General features: G+C 40.8%; 1 protein-coding gene across 5 annotated transcripts in view; it reads left to right on the forward strand.

The window, feature by feature from the left end:
- The first annotated feature begins 8,434 nt into the window (after positions 1 to 8,434).
- LYPD6 (LY6/PLAUR domain containing 6) overlaps positions 8,435 to 23,355 on the forward strand; it is a 121,730-nt gene continuing 106,809 nt past the window's right edge. For all 5 annotated transcript variants that reach the window (XM_082690930.1, XM_082690931.1, XM_082690932.1 and 2 more), the window contains exon 1: positions 8,435 to 8,669. The gene's annotated coding sequence lies outside the window, so the exon portion shown is untranslated. The remainder of the gene's footprint in view (positions 8,670 to 23,355) is intronic.

The raw sequence follows: 23,355 nt of genomic DNA on the forward strand, positions 1-23,355 counted from the left end.
ACATATGTATCTTTTCTATATCTATCTGAATTTTAAAATGTATTTATATTAATATCTCAGATTCTCATCAGTTACCCTAGAGTCCACTCTGTCCTTCCCTCTTTCCATATTTCCATATATATTTCCATCCTCAATAGATAGAAATCTGGCAAGTAAGTAAATATGCTGTGGTTAATGTTTCCTGTCCCTTAGGGGTTGCTGTCCTTTGTTGTCTGGTGTTCAGTATTTTGCAAATGATTGTTTTACAGATATTGTCAATTTGTAGGTTGTTTCCAGTGGGAGGGTAAATTTAATCCCCATAGTACCATCTTAGCAGGGAGCAGAGATCCACTAAGGCCCTTTTTGATGAGTTTTTAAATGTCTATTTATGAATACTTACTGCTCAGGCACATTATATGATAAAGTAAATTTGGTGTTTAATCCCTTGAGATTCCTGAGCTTCCCAAATCCTCCTGTTAACATGCTCATATTTCATATCTTTACCCTAGATTATTTGATCAAGACTTCGTCCCTCACTAGACTGAAAGCTCAATGAAACATGGCATCAGATATGTTTTGTTTTGCTCATCATTGTCTTTCCAGATTCTAGGATGTACCTTTTGTTCAATATTTAATAAGTGAATGAATTTGGTCTATCAGCCAAACCCACTGCTATTTTTTTCCACATATAATTCCAGGGAATTTTAACACTTGCAGATTTGATTATTCTATATACTTTCACAGTGTTACCCTTAGAACATCTCTCCATTTACCCAATCTACCTGTCATGGAGAATGGTAGCAAAGAAGCACTTCTGTGTTAGACTTGAAAGACTGTGTCTTATGTCTTATGCCTTTCCACCAAAAAAGAAGGACTGACTGCTGGGATCCTGGGAGTTAGGTCTTAATAGCCTATGATATTCAAGGGTTTCCCAAGGTGTGACAGCCAAATCCAGCACAATGGCCCCTAGTCATAGATGTGTTGCTAGAGAACTCTACAATCTTATTGGAAAATCCTGTTTCCTTGTTGGAAATAATCTCTCATTGGGAGAAAGCAGGAGACAGATCATTATGACAACATCCAACATGTAGTACTAGGTATATGAACTGTTCACTGTTGACTCTTCAAAAGACGATTAGGAAAACCTGTAGATCAAGCAAAGTTAAATTTATTAGCTTTACTGAAGTATGGACACCTCCTGGACAGTCTTAATAGAGACTCAGAATTGGAAAATTAGGCTATGGTATGAGAGACGGAACATAACAAATGGGCAATGGCCAGACCATATGTAACAATAGAATTGTGACCCACAACTTCTGCAGCAACTATCCCAGGAAGCCAAACCATAACCTCTGCAGCAACTGGCACAAAATGATCAGGACTGGTCCATGATTGACAGCTCCCCTTAATTCTGCCCCTGCTTCCCCAACTCAGGACCAACCAGGGAAAGCCATGTATGCTCTTCAAACCAGTCACATGGGATGCCCTGCTTCTTGATGGCCCACCTCCAGCTTCTCCATGACAACAGCTTCCAATCACAGCATACTCAAATCATACCCCATACCCCCACTTTTTTTTTTTTTTTTTAAACTCTGAGGCTTTACCACTGCTCTGTCAGGGCATAGTCTCTGAAATCCAAGCAATGGTGGCTGACTCTCTTGCTATAGCCAGCTGTGAATAAACAGCCACTGTTCTCATCTGGGTTCCCTTTATTTTATTTCCACAGGTATTTATGAAAGTTTTAGAGTCTTGGCTGTGATTTCAAGGCAAGTCTTGAAAAGCAGGAACTGGTTAGAATGGGCAGAGTTTATGACATAATACTTTTGGAAGGCACAATGAGGTGAGAGTCTTGAAGTACTCACTCGATGAGAAGGTAACCTTGAAAAGCAGGCAGTTTAATATGCTTGCCATCTTGTTTTCCAGGAGTGGTTAATCCTTGGAGCAAGAAGTTAGGCTATTTTTCTTTGGTCTCAGTAATGTTTAACACGGGGAGAAAAGTATGCCTGGTCCAAGAATTGGTTAACACAAGGACATTGTTTTGGCTTAACTTCTTGGGGTGGACAAGGGAAAAGAAATATTTTTAAGTCCATCCTTGACTTTTTTCTTTCTTTATCCAACCCAGACACATTGGTCAGTCACTTGAATAATGCCCTTGTAGTCTAAACAACTTCCTGAGCTATTGCCCTATTGTACTAGCCCACTGAGTGCTAAACCTGGATTAATCCTATACTTTGTGATGATCCTACATTTTGTATCTTGTTCCTACAGCTATCTGTTGGTGGTAGCTATGAGTGGTGAACTCAGAAGGGTGCCAAGGCCACATGTGGGCACATGACTGGTTCACAATGTCTGCTATGGACACAAGTGGACACAAGTGAGAGTTTAATTTTATATACAATGCTCAAAAATGTATATCTCTATTGAGTTTTGGACCTGCATATCCAGCTATCTACTAGGTAACCTTATCTGCATGTTTGCAACCCCCTCAATCTGCACATGGCTAAAATTGAAATTATAATTGCTCTCTTCCACCAAAGGTTTGCTAATGGAGCCATCAGATTGCTCTCATGATCCTTATGAGAGTGTTTCCTGCAGCCATTACCATAGTTCAGATTAGCACTCAGTTCACAATAAACCCTCTTTGCCATCTGGCTAAGGAAATTTTCTCTGATTGTGGAATTATAGGTATCAGCAATGGGGATGAGAGAAGAAGTTGACGACATGATGGAAACCCAACCTCTTGAAATTTTACCTATCTCATTTTTTCTTGGCCCTACATACAGAATTAAGATCAGAGGCAAAAATTTAACCAGTAGTTGATTTTCTCAGGTATGGTGATAGGAACAGGGAAAAAAGAAGGTAATGAAACTTTTAGACCTTTCTGGATTCATTTTTACAATATCTTGTTTAGTTTACATCTATCTGTCCATCTCCCTCAACTTCCTTTCCTTAACCTCTAGTATTTTCATTGTCACATGGTCATTAGGAGACAACCTTATTTATGTGAAGAATTACAGCATCGATTCCTTGTAGGATCTTTTCATGCTTATGCAAAAAGTGGTCCCTGATAGAAACAAGGTATAAAACTGATTGATGTCTTAAAGCAACTGAGGGGGTCTCTGCTGGCAGCCAGGATTACTGTTTCCTGGTAGAAAAACTGGTAGAGAAAATTGAGTTCTTCTAATAAATTCCATAACAGCAGCTTAGCTGTAAATGATTTTTTAAAAGTCACTTGACTGTGCAAACTGGTTAGAGCAGAAATATTTTAATGATATTTCAAGAGCTTAATGTCAACCATCAGTGTCCAATAAATGAAAATTACTTTTAGTGATACATCTGGAAATATGATGGTTTTTTGAGCCAAAATCTCTCAAGCTTTGCATAAAATCTGGGTTTTTATTTTTACTGTGTGCTTGTTATATAAATTTCTGATATTTGTGATAGAGGAAAAGAAGATAAATTAGCCACTGGGATATTGAAAAATGAGTAAAATGTTAAAACATGTTAAATTTATTGTTTGCTCATTGAGAGAGAGAAAGAGAGTGAATAATTTATTTAAGGAAAACAATTCTACTTAAAGAAAGGGCAATATTTTAATAAGCAGAAAGGGGAAAAGGAATATATTTTGAAATAAGAGCAGTGTCACTGGAATGAAAAATGCAATGCACCAAAGTAGCTACTTGGAGCGGAGAAAACACTCATCTGAATGGAAAATTTTGTTACATTCCCATAAAATTGCAACTTTATCCTTATTCTTATCTGTTTATTTATTAAACCAATATTTATCTAGTACCCACTGTGTGTACTGGTATTGTGTGAGGCATTGGTGGTGTTTCAGTGACTAAGAGAGGCTACAGTTTCTTCTTGTAGAAAGACCACATTTAGTGAAATCTTCATTAATTCCTACACTCATTATATTAGGGAAAATGAGGTTTAGCTCCATGTGACAAGAAATGAGAAACAACAATGGTTTAAACAACCACCTCATATAAAAGTAGATCATTCCAGATCTCCAACTGTGGCTCTGTCATCATGAAAAACCTGTAGTGCTTTTATCTCACTGCTCTGCCATTCCTAACCAGTGTGTGCCTCAGCTTTTTGAGTCTGGTTTCTCTCACTTAGCATGATATGTTGAGATAGACCATGTTTGTACCAATAGTCTGTACCTTTTATTATTGAGTGGTATTCTATTCTCGGGATGTCCTATGGTTTTATGTATTCCCCAGTTGAGGGACTTTGGGGTTAGTTTGAGATTTTAATAATAAAATTGCTATAGCTATTTGTTAGGTTTTTGTATGAACATAGGTCTTTCATTTCACTTGGGTGAATACCTAGTATTGGGAAGATTGTGTTGTATGGCTAAGTATACAGCAAAGTTTATAAAAGCTGTGAAACTGTTTTTAGAATGGCAGTACCATTTTGCATTCGCACCAGCAATGTACAAGAATTTCTCCGTGCTTGGCATCTGCATCAGCATTTGGTATTGTCAGTTGTGTGTGTGTATTTAAGCCATTCTATTAAGTGTATCACATTGAGGTCTTAATTAACATCTTATTAATGACTAGGGATATTGAGCGTCTTTTTGGTTACTACTTGTCATCTGTGTATCCTCTTTGGTAAAATGTCTGTCGACATCCTTTGGCCCTTTGAAAAATTTGGTTGGTTGTTTTTGTTGTTGTTTAGTTTTGAGAATTCTTTATATACATTGGCTATAAGTCTTGTGTTAGATATATGAGTTGCGAACATTTTCTCCCAGTCTTTTTTCTCATTCCCTCAATCGTGTTGTTTGCAGAGCAAACATTTTAAATTTTGACCAAGTTCAATTATTTATTCTTTTATGGATTATGCTTTGTGTCTTTTAGCTTTATGTTTTCAAGTTGGATTTTTATATGTTAAAAGCCAAATTTATAAAAAAACAAAAGAATAAATTTCTTCCAGCAACAGTAGATTATCTACAAATAGTAAATTAACTGTATGTTCTAAGGGTGACATCAAATGAGAAGAAATTAGATAATTTATGTTAGGGAGAACCAAATTAGAAAGATAAGGTAAGGACCTAATGAAATGAATTTTGAAAACTGAGAAATGAAGTCTTTCAGATTTTATACAGTAATAGCATGTGAATACATGAAATAAGATGCTTCGCGGGGATTTAAATACTCACTTCCTTATTTATCTGTTTATGTAAAAAAATTTTACTAACCATGTACTATGAACCAGGCGCTGTGTTCTAGATGGGGTTACGTGGTTGAATATTATGGGCGATAAAACTTTGGACAAACAAATCAACAGATTATAACACAATGTGGTAAGAGTTATGGTTGGCGTATGTACAAAGTAAACCACACACTTTTTTTTTTTTTTGCAGGTTTCATCACACTTATCTCAGTTTGCAATCATTTATCTATGTGACTTGATTTAATGTTTGTCTCTCTCATGGTGTGTTCCAGCAGTATAAATATGATACATGTTTGCTTCATTGTGGTTGGCACATAATAGGAGCCGCAGAAACAGTTGCTGGGTAAAGAAAGCACTTGCTATTGAAGTAAGGAGAGGAGGAGCTGCTAAATCTGCCCCTGGAACTTTTGAGGGCTTCATTTAAACAGTAATATTTGAAATGAGCAGATGTAGGAGCTGCTTGGGGGCCGGGAAGGGGGAAGAGAGGAGGAGAAGAGCAGTATTCCCACACTCTATAGTCTTAGCCATGGACACATGAAGTCACCTAACACAGAAAACGGAAAGTTGTGGGGGGATAGGGTCATCCTGTGTGGTGAAGTGTGGGGGGCAGGAGATGAGGCCAACATGAAAAGCTGGGGTCAGGCTGGGAAGGAAGGGCTTTGCCAACCAGGCTAAGTTTGAACTTCATAGCAATGGAGTTGGGGGACAGGTGGATTTTCAGCCTTTTTTTTTTTTTTAATAATTTTATTTATTTATTTATTTATTTATTTGTTTGTTTGTTTATTTGAGGGGGGGGGCAGAGGGAGAGGCAGAGAATCCCAGATGGACTCCATGCTGAGACTCAGAGAACATGACCTGAGCTGAAACCAAGGGTCTGATGCTCAACCTACTGGGAGACCCAGCTGCCCCAGATAGTAAACTTTTCAGTGACATGATTATCTTAAGGAGAGAAGGCAGCGTGGGGACTGACTGGGTAGTAGAGAAGTTAAGGCTGTTTGCTGAAACCAGTAAGAGATGACAGGATGCTGCAATGCTAGTGGGGAGGTGGAGAAGGACACTTCTGAAAATTATTCGAGGAGACAGAATTTATGGAACTTAGTGACTGATAAGATTCGAAGGGTAAAGTAGAAGGAGGATTTAATATTTTAGCTCTTAAGATGCCTGAAGGGTATTGTGTGTTTGGAGTTAATATATTTAATTTTTTCCCCCTGATTAGTAAGTATTACATGTTCTTTAGAAAATACAGTGAAGTATAAGGAAAAAGACCAAAAAAATCCACCTATTATCCTAGCACACAGTGATAACCACTTGCTGACATTTCCAGGACATCTCTCTCATTCTTTTAAAACACATCTTTGAAAACAGGTCCTAATGATTCCCTCTCCATCAGGAACTCAGTCTCATGAACTGCCTGAATATCCTGAACTTCATTTTGAATGCAAATATTAAGTTTCGACTAAACTAGGAGCTGTACCACTTTTGTAAAAAATCAAGTGAGCTAGGTACACGGACAGGAACTCTGCAAGAAGGAATTTCTTTCCTGGAAACTAAGTAAGTGACAGCAGTGACACCCAAGACATGCCCTTGTAAGTACCAGATTCTAACTTGCAGAGGTAATCTGCTTAGTTGCTGAGGGACATTGCCAGTTTCAGTTTGATTAATTCATGTTCAGCTCATTCAGTGGGCCGAGCCATGCAGGAAGACAGCACCGCAGCAATCACCTCATGGGTGCAAAGGTTCTAAAGGAGTGCTAATTATTTTTGCCCATCTGAACCCTGAGCTTCATAAAGAAAGCACATAAAGAGTAAGAGAAAAGTTTTCTGAGGCCAGGAGCTGTGAATGAAGAACATCTTATCCAAGTCCCTTCCAAACAGAGGGAATGAGAGGGAAGTTTGAAAAAAAAAAAAAAAAGATATTTTAGAAACAAAACAGATGAACATAGGGGAAGGGAAGGAAAAATAAAATAAGATGAAAACAGAGAGGGAGACAAACCATATGAGACTCTCAACTATGGGGAACAAACTGAGGGGTGGTTGGGATGGGGGGTGGGGAGGTGGGGTTCGGGGGGGTGGGGAGGAGAAGGGGTTTAAATGGACATTAAGAAGAGCACTTGTTGTAATGAGCACTGGATATGATATGCAGCTAAATCACTAAATTCTACCTCTGAAACTAATAATGCACTATATGTCAATTCAATTGAATTTAAATTAAAAAAATTAAAAAGACACTTTTACACTGAGAAGGAGCAGATTAAGGGGAAGAGCCAAGCCGGAAGATTCAGAACAGGCCTACCTGAAAAGAAGCTTGAAAAATAGAAAGTCCGAGGAGGAGAGAGAGGATACTCATAGTGGGACAAATGGACCTAAAGCAGACCAGGTACCAGGCAGAGGTGGGGCGGCTGTGGAAGACCTTCCGAGGATCTTCTCTAGTCACCGCCCCCTCGCCCAGCTCCGGTAATGCTCAGTGGGGGAGAAGGGTAAGGCCGTGCTCCTTTTCCACTTTGACGCTTTAGATTAAAAAGCACAGGAGAGTGAAACCTGATTTACAACAAGGAAGAGAAAAATCAATACCACCTGAGAGATTGGCGGGGTCGGGAGTTTGGGGGTGGCTTTACCTGGGAGAAAGGTTTGGCAGAGGGTGGGAGAACTATGCCTACTAAAACCACGATTAGATTCCCACTTTCTCAGAAAGACCTGCCTCCCAGGCTTTCTCCCACCGCTCCATCACCCACCCCGCGGTCTCGTCTTCTATTGCAAACGTCAAGCGGTCTAGATCTGCCCTGGGTTCGGAAAGGGACTTGATTTTCAGCTCTTTAGATGCTGTGCTGAAAATGCGGCCCTGGGGATGGCCAGGAGTAGGATTTGGCTGGGGCCATTTCACAATGCCAGGTTTCCACCACTCAATTGCTAGCCAGGGTGCGGCGAGCCGCCTAGGGGGTCGCTCACAGGAAGGAATCGGTGCAACCTGAGCAAACACTGCTGGTTTGGAACGCTCACTGGGAACGGGCTTCAACGGCAGGTCTCAAATCCTCTCTGCTCCGTCCGCCGAACGCGGACCCCACTGCCCGCCGGAGCGCGGAGCCGGGAGCCCCACCTGCAACCGGCGGTCTGCTCCTGCGGGCTGGAGTTTGCAGACTTGGCGCTCAGGCCGACTCTCCCGGAGTTGGGTCGAGCGCGCCGGGCCAATAAGCGCGCCCCGCGGAGGGCTCGGCTCCCCCCGCGCGCGTTGATTGGTCCCGCGGCCCGCGAGGCAGGGCTGGCCGGCCGGGGCTGCGGGCGAAGGCGAGTGCCCGGCGCGAGTGGGAGTGGCGCGCGCGCCCCCCGCCGACCCCCGCCCCTCCCCGCCGCGTTCTCTCTCCTTCCTCCTCCCTCCCTCCCTTGCTTCCTCCCCGCACTCCCCGGCTCCGGCCGTGCGCTGGTGGGGCTCCGCATTGCACACTCTGGGGGCGCCGCAGTGTTCGTGGGATGGGGAAGCGGGCTGCCGCTGGCGGCCGGAATCCGCGCGCAGCCCGGGTGAGTAGAGGCGGGCTTCCCGGGAGAGCACAAAAGGAGACTGGGTTGGTGCCAGCGGCCCTAACTAATGCGGGTTCTGGGCGCCCCAGCAGTGGGCTTAGTCCCCGGAGCTACCCAGTGCTAAGACACCCATCCCCACCCCTTCCCGGGGCCCGCGGAACTGGGGTCCTCGCCTCTGCATCCCGCTCCGGTATTCTGTCCCCGAGTGGGCAGCCAGTACTGAGCGCAGCCTGGGCAGGTCTAGAGGGGCGTGTGCGTGCGTGTGTGTAGTGCTGGCGCACAGGGGGTGGCATGGAAATGTCAGTAGCTGCCAAGTTCAACGCCGGAGGAATCTTTCCCAAGAGTAATTCAGCACCTTCTCAGGGCCAAGTGTACGTCCACCAGGAACTCCAGCTGGAGGGAGTTCCTGCGGCGGAGTGGCAGCGCCCCACATGTTGCTGCGGGGGGTGGGGGGGTGTCGATGGCCTGGCTGCGCCCACCCGGGGCCGCTGCCCAAGATGCGGTAAGCTGGGGCGCCTCCAGCCTTTGCGGGAATTCTCCAGGCCCTCCGACCACCCACCCGGGCGACCCGCAGAAGGGGCCGTCCACCCACAGAGCCAGGGCTTCGCCTGGGCTTGACTTGGCGATGTGTTTTTCTCTCTGGTAACAGCAGTTCAGTTGATTTACATTTGGCTAAATAGTCAGTTTTAGCCTAAAGCTCTCTATCTGTGGGTCTGTCTGACCGGTTCCGACCCCCACCACAGTATCATTATCTCTCCTCCCCCCCCCCCCCCTCCGCCGCCCCGGGCATCTACCCCTCTCCTCACTTGGCCGTACAAAACTTGATGTTTCTACATGATGGCATCTGGCGTGGTCTCAGGTATCTTAAGTGTCACAATCATTTCCCATTTCCTTGGGACTACGAACACTCGTATAATTTGGGTGGGGGGTGCTGTTGAGCGGGCAGCAGATCTTAGGTAGCGATTTGTTGGTAGGATAGCACTGACCTCCCAGAGCATATGACAAAAAGAATGTTAAGCTTCTCCCTCTGGTAACCTACCCAAAGTGTGACCTCCAAAATTCAATTTTCTTTGTGGGAGACTAGGGAGTTTAGATTCTCCAGGGAGCAGCTTATTTCTTGTTAAATTGAACTATGGTGACATACACTCTGTTCTGCTCTGCTCTGGCCAGCCATTGCAGATGCCATGATATTATTAGAGCAATTCCCTTAAAGCCATTACATTTTCTTTCGAGTGAGAGGACTCAAGATAGCTGCTTAAAATTTTGGATCTGCACCTTATTTCTCTGGAAGACATTAATGGTTACTGTATATGTGCTCACGTGTACCAAGTTTGCAAAAGATATTTGTGCAATCGTCCATGAAATGGCTTAATGCACATTTATGTTAAACCCATTTAAATGTAAAACATCTATCTGTTTTCAATTTTAGTTTCCACCTTGACCAAAGGCAGCAGACTGAAACAGGACTTAGAAGAGGCTTCCTTGTTTAAACAGATTGTAGAGAACTCTAGTCCTTAGAGCACACAATAAGCTCTTTGAGCTTGTAGGTATACAAAGGCTGTAAAGATTGTGAACTGGTTCTTTGGGTTAAAAATATCAGAAATGTATCCAGACCAAAAAAATGTAGATAGGATTCTTGGGTCTACATTTTGAAGCTGTTGACAGTCTTTTGAAGATGAATGTTTATATTACAGAATGCATAAATGGAGCTGATTACAGGCAAATAATGTCAAGGTATCATGGTATACAGTTTACATAGCACACTGAGATCTGCTATTGAAGTGTCTGTGAGGAAGTTGTATTTTTGTCACCCCCATTTTACAGGTAGGGTAGCTAAGGCTCTTGGAGATTATGATTTTTCCAAGGTGAATAGTAGAGTTCATGTTTTTTTCTACCTTCTTACTTTCATTGCTCCCTCCCTTCCTTCATGTGGGCTACTTCTTCAGTGTCTTCCTAGTTCTAATTTCTGCGTCTCTTTTTATTATTCAACCCATGGCTTTAGGACCATTGTGTACCAGTCCCAAAAAACTTTGCTCTCTGCTAAATATCATTTAAGTCCCACTAAGATGTAGGCTGATAAGGATTTAAGGAGAAAGCTAATGTTTTTAAGGAACTATCCTCTTCAAAGTGTTATATAATTTTTGTTAATGAATAGTTAAATATACAAGTAATCAAATCCCTAAAGAATGATGTCCTGATGGTAGTGTTTCAGGAAAATCATGGGACCGGTAGTGATAAAGATGTTTGTAATAATGACAGAAATATGTAAGTCTTCTATTTTATAAGCAGAAGCTCCTCATAAACTCTATAGACTATTACAAGGAAACCCTAATAAATGATTATTTCATTAGTGCCATTCTTATGTTAAAAAGAATTGACAAAACAGATTACTTAAATAAACCCAAAACCAGTCAGGGAAAAAAACCAAAAACGCATTTATCAAGAAGTCCCAAAATCCTCATTAACGAGTGCACAAATGCAACAGAAGTATTGATTAGAGGGAAATCCTATTTTTAATTGCATGGTTAGCAATAAGGACCATAGAGATACCTATCTGCCTATCTGATTATTATTAAAAACCCATCATTTTCAAATCTTTTTTTGGGAAATTATTGCTCACAATATTGATTTGTAACATTGTATAATATTTGTTAGGATAAATAGAATTAATTTTGTTTGCCTTAATGTAGAATGTAGGTAGGTATTGAGTTTCCAAGTAATAAGTCCTAGTTAAGTATCTGGGCTTTGGAAGTGATTCTTGGCTTCACATACTAACTGTGGGACCTCAGAAAGCAATCGAACCTCTCTGTGCTTCAGAGAGGCACATAGGAAAATATATACGTTTTCTTGTGTGTAAAACATGTATAGTAATGACACCTATCTCATGCAGTTTTTGAGTTTATCTTTATGGCAACATTCAGTGAGCATCTACTAAATGCCAACACTGCTGTAGGTGCTAGGGATACATGGATAGACTCCTTGCCCCTGTTTACAGTCTAATGCCTGAGAATTAATGACACGATGCTTGTCAGATACTTAGTGTGGAACGTGACACCCAGTAAATGCCCCATGATTGTTACCTGTTGGTATCTTATGTTCATCCTGGAAATGTTCACTGAGTGAGTACTTTGCAGATGCGATGCAGATTGGAGCACATAATGAGGAATATATATATTTCAATTTAATTCGATACTCTAACGGGAGAGAGGACTCCAAAGAAAGACATCAAGTATGTAATCAGTTCTCTGAAAGATAATTCAATGCAGACATGTAAGAGGAAAAAATGGAGATAAATACTTAATTAAATTATCCATAAGAAAGTGGGGAGTAGAATTTCTTTATGATAACTTATGATTAAAAAAAAAAGGGCTTGTTTTCAAGCTATTTGAAAAACTGATTACAAAGGAAAAAAAAACTAAAATGAGCTCTTACTTAGATATATGTAATGAAAAAGAAAATTTTGAAGGGTCAGATTACTGATTCAAGCTTACAAATCCCAGGCACACAAAAATAAGAAAGCCAATCATGAATTTGAAAAAATCCTTGCAGTGGATTCCTAAAACAATAGGGAAAGATTCTTAAATACTGTGAAATGAGAATTGTGGAAGCACCTGGCCTACATCGTACCAAGTATATACTCACAGATTTTAAAAAAACAAAAAACGGTGTAAATGAAGTCCTTGCTTCACCTTTCACTGAGTAATATTCTTACAACCAGACTTTCCCAAGCAATAATCATATAGGAGGAAACAGACAAAATGATAAATGCTCAGGACATTACAGACCTAATCCACAGACTAGATAAAGAGAAATCACTAAGACCAGGTGGCTGTTACTTTAGTTTGTTGATGAACTTAGTGTGGAAGTGACAGCTCTCTGGGGCATTGGCTGGTAACCTTAGGGTTCCTGTCAGCAGAAAGGTTGACTTTTTTTTTTTTTTTTTTTTTTTTACCCTTATCAGGTTTCTATAAAAGAAGAGCTAGACGGATACTGGAAGTCAAATTCTCAGGCACACATTACACATAGAGTGAGCAGATTGTTTTTCATGAAAGTGGAAACGTAGAACTAGAAAACATCTATTGACATTTGAAAGTAAGAGACTTGGGACAGAAAGTAATAAGCCCAAAGACTATGTAATTCCCCTAACCCCCCCACTCCCCCACCTGCTCAGCCTCATTCTCTCTCTTGCCAAGAAGGCATGCAGGCTAAAATTAAAAATAGGTTCAAGAAATGTGTAGGTATATGTGTGAGTGATTGCCACATAATAGGTTTTTAGGGGAGACAGAAGTACTAGGCAAGGAATTCTCATCTTTTGACAGACCTTTCAGAAGCCATAGATGTAAGAGTTCTTAAACCCAGGATTGTCCTCCCGTCTCTGCCATGAAGAAGAAAATCAAGATTGTTACCTGAATTATCAAAACAAGTATCTTTAAGCAATTCTAAATGATTAACAATATAGTTATTATGTTTGAGCGGCAGGATATTGGGTGACGATTTTCTTTCCTTTTTTTTCCCAAGATTTTTTATTTATTTATTTTACAGACAGAGATAACAGGTAGGCAGAGAGGCAGGCAGAGAGAGAGAGGGAAGTGGGCTCCCTGCCGAGTAGAGAGCCTAATGAGGGGCTCAACCCCAGGACCCTGAGACCACAATCTGAGCCAAAGGCAGAGGCCCAACCCACTGAGCCACACAGGTGCTCCATGGGAGACCATTTTCCAAAAATGTATTTCTTAATGTTTTTATGCATAGAAGGTAGGAGAAATAAAGATTGCATTATTCTCATCTCTCTTTTTCCTTTTCAGTACTGAGTTGTATAGTAAGTTAGAAATGTATTTAAGTTTCCATCAAGACATCTAGAAATACTAGTTCCTTTATGCCATTAAAGCAATTTAAATAATTATACATTTACTTGCACTTACAATAATGGCATTTATTACCCTCTACTTTTGTTTATATGGCTTTTTATCTACAGCGCTCTATGTACTTGGCAGGATTATGTTAATTGTCCATTGGCAGAGAAGCAGAGCCCAGTAAAGTTTAGGGGTCTAGGTTCTCCTGGGTTGTAATTCTGCCCCACCAGTTTCCAACTCTGTGACCTTGGGAAAGTTATTTAGTTTCCTCCAGTTTAACTGGTTGCCATTAACTAGCTGGGTGACCTTTAGCAAGTTAGTCCCCCACTGTCTGGACTTCATTTGCTTCAACTATAAAATCAAGGGGCTGCTCAAATTAAACTTTAAATTCCCAGGTGAGTAGGAACCAACACTTTTTTTTTTTCCATTTAAAACTACCCATTAATGCTGACCTACTAAAATAGTTTTGAGCAACTGAAAGTGTGGCATAATGTTGGTATTTAAACCAAACAAAGTTAAACAGAGTTTTTGGCTTCTGAGAGCTGAAATCTATAATCAATAATTTAAAAGATACAGCACATCTTCCTGGAATTTGTTCTTTTCTTGCTTTGTAGATCTTCACTGTTCTTTGACTTGATTATTCATGCAGAATACATTCAATTTCTTAGAATTTTTCTATCTGGAAGAGGAAAAAATCCCACTTTCAAGTGTTCAAAAAATATTACTACTTAAAAATACTGGCTTTAATAGAAGTAATACTCTGCATTTATGTAGTATCTTTCCATGTAAGATCAAAGGACTGGTATTAGAAGTACATGGTTTTTCTTTTATGTATAACTTCATAGAAGAATTTTCTTTTATGAAATTCTTTTAATTCATATTCCCAATCACCCAACTGAGTGAATTTCCAGAAACTTTTGTAGCAGTCTGACTCTTGGTCACACATGTCCTTGGTTAGGATGTCCTTATATCCATTACTTCCCAACTGACAATCTTTTCACCCTTCAGGTCCTAGTTCAATGCATGCTTCCAACAGACGCCTTTTCTCCTGATTGTCCTCTCCTCAGTAAAAATTTTACTCTTTTACTTATGCTTGTATTTCAAACCGACATGTTTCTTACATGTAGCTTATTATTTTCATAATGTCTTATTTCTCTTGAATGCCAGCAGAAGCATATTGTCTTACACAGAGTAATCCCTCAAAAGTATATGGAGGAGAATTAGGACTTTCATAGAGAAGAAGCTGTAAAGATTGGATGGGAGCATCACAAAAGATTGGTTGAGATGGAAGGGATGGATTGGTTTGCTAACCTTTACTTGGCTTCACTTCTCTGCTAATGGAAAATCTAGTCTCTGGATGTCCATGAAGAACAAATACTACAAGCCATGACTGTTCTCTTCAGAGATGCTTCCCTACTTTTGTTTCCCAGAAACACCTTCTAGTATTGAGGTTTATATGGAACAGACTCCAAGCTGCTAGTCACCATGACGGAAGGCTTGGGAAAGATAGGTATGCCATCTTCACAGGTGGATATAAAAAACTGGCTGATCACACTTTCATACTAAGATGTACTGTGCTTTTTAAAGTTCACAGATCATTTCAGTTCAACAAAAACAACAGAAATACTGACAGAAGAAAATAATCATTCTCCTTCCTATCACCCAGATTTATTATCCATATGTCATTTCTTAGCCCCTCAATGGTGTTGTCTTTAGGTTACCTGGTGGCTCCCTAACTATGCATATCGCATATGTTCAGTGTGTTTGAGTCTTATTCTAGTAGAATAAACTAGGGGACAATATATCACATGTGCTATATATAGCTAAAGATATACAAAATCATTCTACGCTATTGAAAAACTCTTTTACAAACCATCTCCCATATGGCCTGCTTCTCACCAGAGACCGTCACTTGCATAGTTAGACCTAGACAAGGCAAGATTCAATCTCTGATAGCCACTCTTCTTCTTTCCTGTTCCATTGTCATAGATTGGAATCACAGCCAGCTGATTTACAGTGTTGTTTTAAGGAGCCCCAGGTGAGATGTGGCAGGATCAACATCGACTCCACCCAGTTCTGAGAAACAACTGTGGGTTCATCTTGCACTGTTGCTGGTGTTTGTTCTGTGGCACAGCCAAGCCGGTAAAGGGATGAGCAACAGGATGCAAAAGATATTTTTCCCACCAAAGCTATTTAGAGGCACAGCTTTCTAAATGAAGGCCAATAGGTAGCATCTGATGGAATAGCATTAAAACAAAGATACATTTTGTAATGGTACTTTCTTCTCAGTGTGGGAACTCTCTGAGAAGGACCTTTGCCAGAATGGGTTATTTCTAGCTAGACTGAGCAAATTCAGGAAATGCTGAGTGCTATATAGCAGGCCTGTGGGGGAACTCATCTCCCCCAAGGTCACTCTGACACAGCAGGAGGGTTGCTGAGCTCTCTAAGGTTGACTATGGAAGAGGAAAAAGGAAGAGTGAAGAAAAGGAGCCAAAGGACTGAACAATAAGAAAAGGGTCACCTACTTTATGATCAGTTTGAGAAAATGTTCCCTAGCTGGTCTGATTCTAGTCTTATCTGGGGAATCCCTAGAATAAATGTGAATAAATTTGAGGAGAAACACAAAGCCCTATCTGCCTTAAATTATATGCTGTGTTCCTGCCACAGCCTCCATGAAAGCCGCTCCCTGGTAAGTCTTTGTTAAAAGGCTTGGGTGGGGGGGTTGGGAAGGACACAGTCACTAATGAATGAATCTGAGCCCGTTAACAGCTACACACATTGGTCAAGTAGACAAGCAGAAGTTGAGGGAATGTAAGGGGAATCTGAGGGGAATGAGATAGAGACTCAGGAGAGGCGACCATTTTGCAGTGAGATCTGAGTGGAAAGCAAAGGTGCTGGGTTCTGTGCTTGTTTCCCCGTATTACCTAGACTCCAGTCATGCTATTCTGGCTTATCAACCACGAATTAATTACCGGATCTGGGCCAAACAAGTTAACTTTGAATGTCTGTTTCCTCATCTGTGAAATGATTATACAAGATCAGCACTTCTCGAACAGGATCTGCAAGAAGAGACACCCGTTCTGTGGAATGTTGAAGGCAGAAAAAGGGGTGTGATGGCGCACTATGTTTGGGAAACAGTGGGTTGAATTGTAATTTTTTTTTTTTTTTAAGTTGCAAGACTTTGGAACATTAGTGGCTGAATATCATCCGAAATGTCTGAAAGGAAATGTACTACTCAGTGAACCCCAAACCTCGTTGACAATAGCACCCCTTTTGAAGGCATATCTTGAGGGTCAGTGTTCGTTATGACATATTCTATTGGGTTAGCTGATGTCTGAGCTTGTTCTGGGTTTTCGATTCTCTGAATCTATAGTTAGATAGTTTGTCTCTCTTCTGTTTCTTTTCTAGCTAGCCCCTTGCTTCTTACCTAGAAGAGTTTGTGTGTTGTTTATAAACCTTTTGATTAAAAATGTACTCTGTTAGAAAATCCCTGCATCTAGTTTAAGAGTGGAGCACACTGAGAGAGTGCAAAGCTGCAAGGTATGCAATTTCCTCTTTCCTTTTATATTTTAGACTACATAAAATCACCAGCAGTCAAAACACAAATAACGACTTTCCCAAACACACCCATACCTACACCCACACACCCTTAACAAAAATATTGAAACATTTATGCTAATAGAGGGGATAAGATTTCAGAAAAGCACAATTTGCACAAGACCCAGATTTTATTCTGGCAGAGGAATTTCTGAGCAAAGCAATGCAATTAATCACAGAGCTGTAACAGCGAGATGAAAAGACAAATACTGAATGTATACAAAATGTGCACTGCTCTTCCCTTCATCTTTGGGATTCCAGAAGATGTTTATCTTACCTTGCCCCACCAATACCAATCTTAGATTTTATTTATTTATTTTTTTAATTTGGCTCCTGCCAGATTCACCCTTTGGTTGATGAGGACCTGATAAAGAAGCTGCAGTGTTCTGAGGAGGGTGGGGCAGCCCTTACGGATGTCCACGGGATAGCATGGCTTGGTCTGGAATTCCGCCTTTCCCTACTGAAAACGCTCCACCTGCAGAGGTGGTAGAGGGCGGGGGAATAGAGGGTGGCCATTGTAATCTCTCGAGGAAGAGTAAGGATTCCCACTGGCTGTTTTTCACATTGTAATCACTGCACTTTGTGAATTCTCTAACATTAGGCTAATCTGAATCTCTGTATGTTACCCTCTAGGTAATTTACAGCAGATGATTTACAGTGGCCTATGCATTTGATTTCCTTCAGATTTTTTTTTTTAAGATTTTTTATTTATTTGTTAGAGGGAACACAAGCAGGGAGAGTGGGAGAGGGAGAAGCAGGCTTCCCGCTGAGCAGGGAGCCCGATGTGGGGCTTGATCCCACGACCCTGGGATCACCACCTGAGCCGAAGGCTCAACTGACTGAGTCACCAAGGCACCCCTTCAGATATTAAAAAAAAAAAAAAATTATGAGGCAGTGTTAGGATATAAAGGCCAAAATCTGATACCAGTTTCACTTTACAATTGAATTTACATTTTCTGCTATTTCTAAGTGTTAGTTATGTGTCCTCCTCCATTCTAAATTTTTAAGAATCTTCGTCAAATGTTCTGTTGTTTGAACCCAAGCTTATCTCTGAGGAATCATCGATATTCCCATTTAGTTATTCCTGTCTTGTTTAAAAAAAAAAAAAATTGGGATTAGCTGTATCCATTTAATTATATTTTTAAACCCTAAATCTAATTTTGAAATCGGGTGGACAATTGGTAAGTATTTCTGTTACCAAATGATAAAAGGCATAACAATATTGGCTTAATGTGGAGGGCTCATGTTTCCTCACCTCGAGTCTTGGCAAGGATAAAATTGATAAAAAAATGTACTCTGTAATCCTTGGCAAGGATTCCAAACCACGCTGTGCTCTGGTTTTTTAATTCAACACTCATTTTTTAGAAGCCACCTTTCCTGTTCACTTAAACATATGCATGGCTCCTTAGTTCATCAGTCATTGCAAGCCCTGGCACAAAGTACATAGATACTCACTAGATTTTTGATGGGCAGAGACTCTCCCTACTCTGTTTGCCGAATAAATGAGCAGATCCACTCATGAATAGTGCTCTCTGTAATTGTCACCACTGTCCCAGTCATGTAATCATTATGTGACATACAACCCTGTGTTTGTTAACAATTGAAAGTACATTTTTATAACCTGCAAATAGGATACTAGTGTCTAATGTTTATTTTCTGTTTTTAAACAAATACACAGGTAAGAGAATTCTACTTAGTGGTTCCCATAGAAAACAGAAGCATTGTATCTGAGCAGTTGATTCTGTTCTTCAGCAGCTCAGTGAATTTTGGAGGAGATGCAGGTCCTCTCACGTAGGGGTGAGATGCTCCCTATGGGCCCGAACCTCAGTGCCGTAAAAACGTCAGGTAGGGTTTGTTTTGGCATGTGATAGCATTCCCCTTTCGGGATGCTCAATCATTTTATGGATGAAAGATTTCCATAAAATTCTATGCTTAGTCTTCAAATTATCTTATGTGAAAAAGAATCTAGTGTGTAGTTGGTCTGTAGTTGATTATTGATGTTTTTATAGGAAACGCTCTGGATGTGTAGAAAGATTGAACCATTCCTGAGACTTACTGACTAGTCAGTCTCCCTTGTTAAAGGCTAGTTGTTCAGGAGATGACAGGGTGTGTGCAGGGGAGGGGAAAGTCTCTTCCTTTCTCTGTTGAACTGACCCAGTTTTGTAATTCCCTAACAGTTCCTCTCGGTCATCACCATTCTCATTGCTTGGCATTGTTGATTTATTAAAAGCACCTGTCCATTTTAATAACCAACCTAAGGGAGAAACCCCCCCCCCCCAAACCAAATAGCTTGTTTTGGGGATTGGTACTGAAATTTTATTTGCTGTAATTTACCTGGTAAATTATAGCATTGAGATTTCCTCTTCCCATCTTTTTTGGGCAGGTAATTGTATCGGTATTTTGGCAGCACTTAGGAAACTGTCTCTTATTGGTGATTTTGAGAATTGTTCATACTTGAATAGAGATTATGAGCTTAAGTTTAAACAGCTTTGAAATCTTTTAAAAATTGTTACATCTTAATATTGCATCACCACTGTCTACATTTAACATGTCCAACACTTTGAATGACCTAACATTTTACATTTGCCAATGTAAACATAGCAGTAATCAGGCAACAAGTACTTTTCTCTGGGCCCTATCCAGGGATATAAAAAGGAACGGTAAGGCATGGCAACTGTCCTTACAGGACTTGTAATTGGTTTCTGTCTTTCGCTTTAAATATTTGAGGATCAATTTGTGTCAGTCACAGTTCAAGGTGGAAACACAATGGCGAATTAAACATGCAAAATCTCTGGGGAGAAAGCAGTGACTAAAGCTCACAGAATCCCTGTCCCCTTAGAGCTTACATATTACAAGGGCGGAGGCAGAAAGTAAAGAAATAAATAAGAAAATATGCAGTATGTTAGATGGTCATAAGAGCCTCGGAGCAACTAAAGAGGGGAGGAGGGAGTGTCTGAGGTGGACAGGAAGCAGTTGGTAACTTGGAATATCATGGTCATAGGAGACCTGATGGGGAAAGCTTCACATAGCACCTGGAGCAGGGAAGGGAGGGAGCCTTGGGCACCTCTGCAGGAAGAGCCTTCCAGGCAGAAATGCAAAAGTGCTGCCTTAGCATCATGCCTCACCCTCAAAACAGCAAGCAGACCTGTGTCAGGAATGAAGTAAGCCAGAGGGAGAGTAGTAAAAGCTCAAAAGCCTAAGGTGGCAGGCCGCCCATAGTGCAGGGCCTTAGTGGTTATGGAAAGATGTTCCCTCCTCCTCTCCCTCCCTCTCTCCGTCCCTTCCTTTCCTCTTTCTTTCTTTCTTTCTTTCTTTCTTTCTTTCTTTTTCTCTCTTTTGGGACTGTGTCAGTTGAGCTATTAGAAGAATTTACATCAAGGAATGACCTGATTAATTGTATGATTTTAAAAATCACTGGCTACTGTTGGAATAAATAATAGAAGGGAGGGGAGGGGAGGCTGGAAGGAGGCTGTTGCAATCCAGATGAGGTTGGCTTAGATCCACGTGGTTGCAGTGGAGGTGGTGAAAGGGCCTCTCTCTCTGTTTGGAAAGAGTGCAGGAGGTAGGATTTACTGTGGGTAGGATGCAGCGCATGAGTCAGAGAGCAGAGTCAGATGGCTGATACCTGGAAGGGCAGGGCTGTCATTTACTGAGATAGGAAACTTGAGGAGGAACAGATTCGGAAAAGGACCGGGTCAGCTTTAGACATCTTACATTCGAGATACCTGTTAGGCTTCCAAGTGGAGATATGGAATAGGTGTTGGGAATATGGATGAGTTCTGGGGAGAGGTAACTGGGAGCATCACTGTCACTGTAAGAGCCAGGAAATGGGAGCAGATCCGTGCACATGAAGGGATTAGATCAGGGTGTCAGAGCAGAAGGAGGGCAATTAAGTTGCAGATGTATGATCCTTTATTATGTGCTGTAAGTACAGAGAGAAGTAGGAATTTGTGGATTAGAAGACATGAAGCCACTGTCATAGAAAGTGTGAGAATTGAACTGATCTGTGAAAATGGGCAATATTTGGATGGATAGGAGAATGAGGGGAGGGCATTTTGGTTAAGAGTCTCCAGAATTAGCAAACTGAAACCACAATAAAATACCACTTCACACCAGTCACCATGGCTTGTATCAAAAAGACAGCAAGTGTTGGCAAGGATGTGGAGAAAAGGGAACCCTTGTGCACTGTTGGTAGGAGGGTAAATTGGTACAGCCATCATGGGAAACAGTATGGAAGGTCCCCCCCAAAACGAAAAATAGAAATAGCATGTCATCTAGTCATTCCACAATTGGATATTTACCTAAAGAAAATGAAAACAGTAATTTGAAAAGATATATGTACCTTTCTGTTTATTGCAGCATTATTTACAGTAGTCAAGATATGGAAGCAGCCTGTGTCCATCAATAGATGAATGGATAAAGAAGAAATTGCTATAGATAGATAGGTAGATATAAATCTATCTATATCCATCTCTATCTATTTTACCTATGTATCTGTCTATCTATAAAATGGAATATTACTCAGCCATAAAAATGAAAGCTTGCCATTTGCAAGGACATGGATCGACCTAGAGGGTATTATGCTAAGTAAAATGAGTCAGAGAAAGACAAATACCATGTCTTTCAGATACCACAATTTCACTTACATGTGGAACGTAAAAAAAGACAAAGAGACAGAGCCATAAATATAGAGAACAAACTGGTGGTTGCCAAAGGGGAATGGGGTAGGAGGGATGGGCAAAATGGGTGAAAGGGAGTGGACGGTACAGGCTTTAGGTTATGGAATGAATAAGTCACAGGGATGAAAGGTACAGCACAGGAGATGTAACGGATGGTATTGTAACAGTGTTGTGTGCTGACAGATGGTAGCTATGCTAAAGGTGAGCACAGCATCACATATAAACTTGTCAAATCCTTAGGTTGTACACCTGAGACTAATATAACATTATGTGTCAATTACACTTCAATTTAAAAAAGGGTACCAGAATTAAACACATCGTAGTTCCTTAATAGGAATGTAATAAGGGAAAACATACCAAGATCACAGTAGAATTTTCTCTTGTGGAGAAAGTGGAAGGGGTAGGATTTCTAGTCTCTGGTCTGTTTCCTAGGATCATGATATGCAAATGGTAAAGAGACTTGGTCCCAATTAAAATCTTGAACATTTCCTGGCACTTTGCTAACAGCTTTTCCTCCTTATCCCTGCAGCTGGTGCTGCCTTATATTTTGTAGTAACTTGAAACTGACATGTGGGGAATTTTAAGTACATATGTTATCAAAACAGATGTTCCCCAGACTTTATAGACTATCAGGAGGTCATCTCATCTTTCAGAAAGCAGCCTGGAATTTGAATTTAGTTACTCTCATAATTTTACATTCTCCAAAGTAACTATGTGGGAAATTTAAAATTTATTAGCAACGTTCTCTTGTTCTTAGATTTTAGAGATATGGCAATTTCAGTAAACCTGAGAAAAATTATATGCTGTGCCAACCAGAGGCAGATTATTGACTGACTTCCCCTTGCCTGGTGATAAATCTAAGCCACATAAGTATTTTTTTTTTTAAACAGTGGAATGAACCAAGGTTCAGACTCTTTTTTTTTTGTTTGTTTGTTAAAGATTTTATTTATTCATTTGACAGACAGAGATCACAAGTAGGCAGAGACAGAGAGAAGCAGGCTCTCTGCAGAGCAGAGAGCCCGATGCGGGACTCGATCCCAGGACCCTGAGATCACGACCCAAGCCGAAGGCAGCGGCTTAACCCACTGAGCCACCCAGGTGCCCCCTAAGCCACATAAGTATTTTAATGCTTTCTCAGGAACTTTGGAGTCCTACTTTATAAATAAAAGATGTCCCACTCCCTTTTTCATGCAAAATGATAATTAAACCAAAAATGAACTTCATAAAATAATAAAAGGATGCTGAGTTCAGAACAAGTAGAGACATTTTGATCCTGGTCCCTGTCCCCTACTTTTTATTAGACTCCAGATGAGACTCTGGCTTCTTTTTTATTCTGTGTACAAGTTTCTCATGGATTGCAAAGGCTGGGGACTTTGGCAGAACTCCCTGAGATAAGAAAAATTATGTATTTCTTTTTATTTTATTTATTATTTTTTTAAAGATTTTATTTATTTATTTGACAGACAGAGATCACAAGTAGAGAGGCAGGCAGAGAGAGAGGAAGAGAAGCAGGCTTTCCACTCAGCAGAGAGCCCAATGCAGGGGTTGATCCCAGAATCC

Source organism: Mustela nivalis, assembly GCF_964662115.1.
Source record: "Mustela nivalis genome assembly, chromosome: 11".
In the NCBI taxonomy this organism is placed as follows: domain Eukaryota; kingdom Metazoa; phylum Chordata; class Mammalia; order Carnivora; family Mustelidae; genus Mustela; species Mustela nivalis.